The sequence below is a fragment of the Jaculus jaculus genome, chromosome 10 (assembly GCF_020740685.1).
Source record: "Jaculus jaculus isolate mJacJac1 chromosome 10, mJacJac1.mat.Y.cur, whole genome shotgun sequence".
Classification (NCBI taxonomy): domain Eukaryota; kingdom Metazoa; phylum Chordata; class Mammalia; order Rodentia; family Dipodidae; genus Jaculus; species Jaculus jaculus.
In genome coordinates this window covers 89,164,492-89,169,880 of record NC_059111.1, presented here as the reverse complement: position 1 = coordinate 89,169,880, position 5,389 = coordinate 89,164,492, and the positions used below count along the sequence as shown (strand labels likewise).

Below are 5,389 nucleotides of genomic sequence, written 5' to 3'. Positions count from 1 at the left end.
CTGATGAGCTCCGTGGGCAGTGGGTGTTTGCGTGGCAGCTCTGACCTGCTAGCTCAGGGTGGAGTGTGTGTGTGAGAGAGGAGGGGGGGGGGAGCGGGGAGAGATCTGGGGCCATTGAGAAACAAAGGAAGCCTCTTCCTACCTACCCTCCACCTAGAGACTTTAGAAAGCCATCCCTTGGAATGTGGGCAACGTCTCAGTGGGTAAGAGCGCTTATGATACAAGCTTGAGGGACTGAGCTTGATCTCTTGCACCCACTTAGAAGCCAGGCCTATAGCCTCAGTGCTGAGGAGGGGTAGAGACAGCAACACAGTTTACCACAAAAACTGGGGCTGGAGAGATGGCTTAGCGGTTGGGTGCTTGCCTGTGAAGCCTAAGGACCGCGGTTCGAGGCTCGGTTCCCCAGGTCCCACGTTAGCCAGATGCACAAGGGGGCGCACGCGTCTGGAGTTCGTTTGCAGAGGCTGGAAGCCCTGCACGCCCATTCTCTCTCTCCCCCTCTATCTGTCTTTCTCTCTGTGTCTGTCGCTCTCAAATAAATAAATAATAAAAATTCAAAACAAAACAAAACAAAACTGAGTGCTCCAGGTTCAGTGAGAGATTGTGTCTCCAGGAAATAAGGTGGAAGGGAACTGGAGGACACCCAACATCTTTCTTGGCTTCCACATGCGTACTTATGGGTTGTACATACATACATACACACACACACACCAAAAATTAAAAATAGAGGGCTGGAGAGATGGCTGAGCAGTTAAGACACTTGCCTGTGAAGCCTAAGGACTCACGTTCAACTCTCCAGGTCCCACGTAAGGCTGACACAAATGTGCAAGAGCACAAGGTCGTATGTGTGCACATGATGGTGAATGTGTCTGGAGGCCCTGGCACACCAATTTTTTTCTATCTCTGATTTAAAAAAAGTAAAAATAAAACTATCTGCTGAGGGCCAAAAGTCCCCATTTAGAGAGTGACTTGTTCTAATGCCCCCTTCAGTGGGCATCTGTAGTCTCTGAGGGTCATGGATGTACCAGTCAGTGCCTGTGGTGAGGGCTATCTCCCAGAACACCTTGGTGCCTGCCTGTGGCTCTTAATTCTTTCCACTCCTTCTTCCATGATGTTTCCTGAGCCTTGGAGGGTGTAGTAGTTTGAATGGATGTCCCCCAGTATCTTCAGGATTTTATTGAAGCTTAGAATTTAGATCTCCAGCTGCCTGGAGGAAATGTCATTTCCTTAGAGGAAATGTCACTGGGTGGATCCTAGGGTCCAGCCCTACGGTGTCCAGTCTAAAGACATACAGAGTGTTTGAGCTTTGCCTGGGGTTCCTGAAGTGTGCTTTCTATTGGTGGTAGCTTTTCCTCTTTCTCTGTCTGGGTCTGTGAAAGTGGGCCAGTTTCTTTTGCCGTTATGGAACTTCCCCTTGACCTTCAATAAATCCCTTCTACTTCCTATAGATTGTGTCTGGTCTGGAAGTTCATCCCAGCAATGTGAGGCTGACTGCTACAGAGGGTTTGTTAAAAGTCTACTTTGATATTGAGCTTTCAGCAGCTTTTTTTTTTTAAAAAAAAAAACATTTTTGTTTTTATTTTTATTTATTTATATGAAAGTGACACACAGAGAGAGGCAGATAGAGAGAGAGAATGGGCGCCCCAGGGCCTCCAGCCACTGCAAACAAACTCCAGACGTGCGCCCCCTTGTGCATCTGGCTAACGTGGGTCCTGGGGAATCGAGCCTTGAACCGGGGTCCTTAGGCTTCACAGGCAAGTGCTTAACTGCTAAGCCATCTCTCCAGCCCAGCTTTTTTTTTTTTTTTTTTAAGATTATTTATTTAGGGCTTGGAGAAATGACTTAGTGGTTAAGGTCCTTGCCTGTGAACCATAAGGATCCAGGTCCTATTCTCCAGGTCTCATGTAAGCCAGATGCACAAGGTGGTGCATGCATCTGGAGTTCATTTGCAGTGGCTAGAGGCCGTGGTGCACCCATTCTCTCTCTCTTTCTCTCTCCTTCTCTATCTGCCTCTCTCTGTGTGTCTCAAATAAAAAAATTAAAAATAAAAAACCCATTAAAAAGAGATTATTTATTTTTATTTGAGAGAGAGAATGGGTGTGCCAGGGCCTCCAGCCACTGCAAACGAACTCCAGATGCATGCACCCCCTTGTGCATCTGGCTTATGTGGTTCCTGGAGAATCAAACTGGGATCCTTTGGCTTTGCAGGCAAATGCCTTAACGGCTAAGCCACCTCTCCAGTCCTTTCAGCAGCTTCTTATTTTCTGCTTTGATGAGTTTTGCATCTCTTCAGCGTCTACCACCATGTCCCTAGAGAAAGTTCTCTGGCTAGCCATGAGAGCAGCACTCCTGTTTAAACTGCCTTTTTCCCTGTAATGTTTCTTGGGCCCCATTGTGGGTGATAGAGATGATTTGACTCATGCTAGGCATTTGGTTTTCTCTTCCTGTCATTCTAACTGGCCTTGGGTCTCCCTGGTATTCCCTGCCATCTATATAGGATTTTACTCTAGCTCAGGCTGACCTGGAATTCACTATGAAGTCTCAGGGTGGCCTCAAACTCATGGTGATGCCTCTGCCTCCCGAGTGCTGTGATTAAAGGCATGTGCCACCACTCCTGGCTCTGTAAAGTTTCTTTAATCAAAACTGAGAACAGCATTGCTCAAGGGGGATAAGCATATACACGTAGAAAAATTGTGTTTGATAGGCACAACCTCTCAATTTAGTCAAAGAACATGGTAAGCTTCTTTCTAAGGCCTATAACCTTTCAAGCTGTAGACTTTTGACTTGATTCTCAGTGCCACGGATGAATTCTCTCCCACAGAGTGGACCTCATATTCAATCAGAGAGAGATCAGTTGATTACCCCCATAACACTTGTGCCACTACTTCACGGGTGAGTACCTCCTACATCCTGCCTGGCTGGTTGATTTTGCAGCTTGCAGCATTTGCTGCTTGTTCACAGCTCGCCTAGCACATTTCAGTACTGTGACAATTCGCCAGCAGGGAGCTAGCTTCCCTGTCATTTCTAGCTTGGTTTCTGAACATCCTGTGACTGTAGTCTGTGGTGAGACTATCAATATTTTTGTTCATTTTTATTTACTTATTTGAGAGTGACAAAAAGAGAGAGAGAGAGGGAGGGAGGAAGGGAGGGAGAGAATGGGTGCACCAGGGCCTCCAACCACGGCAAACAAACCCCAGATGTGTGTGCCCCCTTGTGCATCTGGCTAACGTGGGTCCTGGGGAATCGAGCCTCGAACCGGGGTCCTTAGGCTTCACAGGCAAGCACTTAACCACTAAGCCATCTCTCCAGCCCTTAACTTTTTTGAATCCTTTTTTTTTTTTTTTTTTACAAAAAACAATTGTCTAAAATTTCTATAACCTTGTTCTGGAGAGAGCAGAGCAAAGCCTCAAACTATTCCAAAACTGTTCTGGCAAACACTGTAGGAAAGCACAGTCACTGCGGAGCCACCAGGCATGCCGGAGCTTGCTATCAAATCTCTTCTTAAGCCGGGCGTGGTGGCGCATGCCTTCAATCCCAGCACCCGGGAGGCAGAGGTAGCAGGATCCCTGTGAGTTTGAGGCCACCCCGAGACTCCATAGTGAGTGAATTCCAGGTCAGCCTGGGCTAGAGTGAGACCCTACCTTGAAAAACCAAAAAAAAAAAAAAAAAAAAAACCTCTTAATAAACTCCAACTTTGATCTGGCTCCTCCTGTAATTCTATTCCGTGACAAGGTCAAGAATCCCAGCTTCACTTGAGTAGATGTCTGAAAATAACTCAGGCTGCACAGGTGGCAGCGTGGGGCTACATGTCTGGGTGTGACCCCCTGCCCTGGCACAGTCACTGAGGGCTGGCACTGGGAGATGTGGAAGGTTGTTGGCAGACCTGGGCCCCATGAGCTGAGGTGCCCATCCTGGCTGCCCTTCTTCATTTTCTTAGGTAACCCTTGTCCTGTGATGTGGGACACATTCTGTAAAGTTCTGACTCTCATGATGATTTAAGAATTGCAGAGGCAGGATTTTAGCCTGATTTCCAGGGTGGTTTATATTTTCAATCTAGCCCTTTAGTCTTTTTTATTAAAATAGAGACATTTCATATCACCAGTGGAGCCCTCAAATTCCCTCCAGTTTGTACACTAGCTTACCTTTGCTTCTGCTAAGAATAAATGCTTTTTTTTTCTTTTTTCTTTTTCCTTGAGCCCTACTCTCCCATATCCTCTGCTCCCCCTTTTCCCTTTTCCAGTGCATTGTTTCTTGTACCCCATGTCCTGCTACAACCCAAGGAGATATCAGACTCCCTGGAAATGTCCTCTGTGGCTCCTGGATCCTGACTAGTACCCCTGATCTTCTCACCTCTACTCCAACACGTTCCTGTGGCCATGCACAAGACTTTGGCCTACTAAGATAATACACTAGTGATTGTGTAGCTGAAGATATTCTAATGAGACACTTAGACCTTTCTCTTTATCGATCACACTATTAAAACAAGGAGCCCAAGAAATTGGAATTTCCCCAAGAACCTCATGCTGGGTGAAGGAAAAGGTTCAAGCCTGGTGCCAGCCAGAGGTAGGACTTTTGTCTGGGGAAAGAGATTTCACACAGTTACAACTTGTCAGACCACCTTGCAGGAGATATTGGAGCCAAGAAAAAGATGATGGGCTCCCAGGACCATACCTTGTTCCGGACTGCTGAGGTTTGCAATCTTTTGCCTTCTATTTTAAGCCTAAACCTGAGCTGGTGTGGTGGCGCATGCCTTTCGTACCAGCACTCAGGAGGCAGAAGTCGGAGGATCGCTGTGAGTTTGAGACCACCCTGAGACTATATAGTGAATTCCAGGTCAGCCTGGGCTAGAGTGAGACCTTGCCTTGAAAAAAAAAAATATAGGGAATCCATCAAACCTAAACCTCATCTCAGGACCTCCAAAATCAGCTTAGGGGATCACTGCACCTCTTTGTTCCTCTTGTCAGTGTGGCCACAGTGAATAAATTTCCTTAATCTGCCTCTTGCTATTACTTATTTAATCGGCTTGTTGAAGATGGATGGCTACCAAATTTATTCATCTGAAGGGGAAGGGGAAGAATAAAGCTGGCTTTGAGGAGCAGAAAACTTCAGCATTCACCCTTCAGCCTCCCCCTCTGCACCCCTCTATTGTTATAATCTAGAGCAGCTGACCCATCCTCAACTGGAGTACGCTGTCAAAGGGCTACAGCTGAAGTGGCAGTCTCCGTGCGTAGGATCTGAACCTTCTCACACTTCCTCCACTGCACACACAAGCCCACTATTTCCAAATTCAGCTCCACTCAAGTCCTCAGGCCACCAGCAGAATGCAGCTAGAATGTCACATGAATGGCCTCTAACCCAGTCCTGACAAAGTCCTCTTTCTCCTCCAAAA

General features: G+C 46.9%; 1 non-coding gene across 1 annotated transcript; it reads right to left on the bottom strand.

Moving 5' to 3' along the window:
* Positions 1-3,356: 3,356 nt before the first annotated feature.
* On the bottom strand, positions 3,357-3,489 carry LOC123464282. The gene has a single exon (XR_006639511.1). It is a non-coding gene; the product is annotated as a small nucleolar RNA SNORA9 (small nucleolar RNA).
* Positions 3,490-5,389: the final 1,900 nt, after the last annotated feature.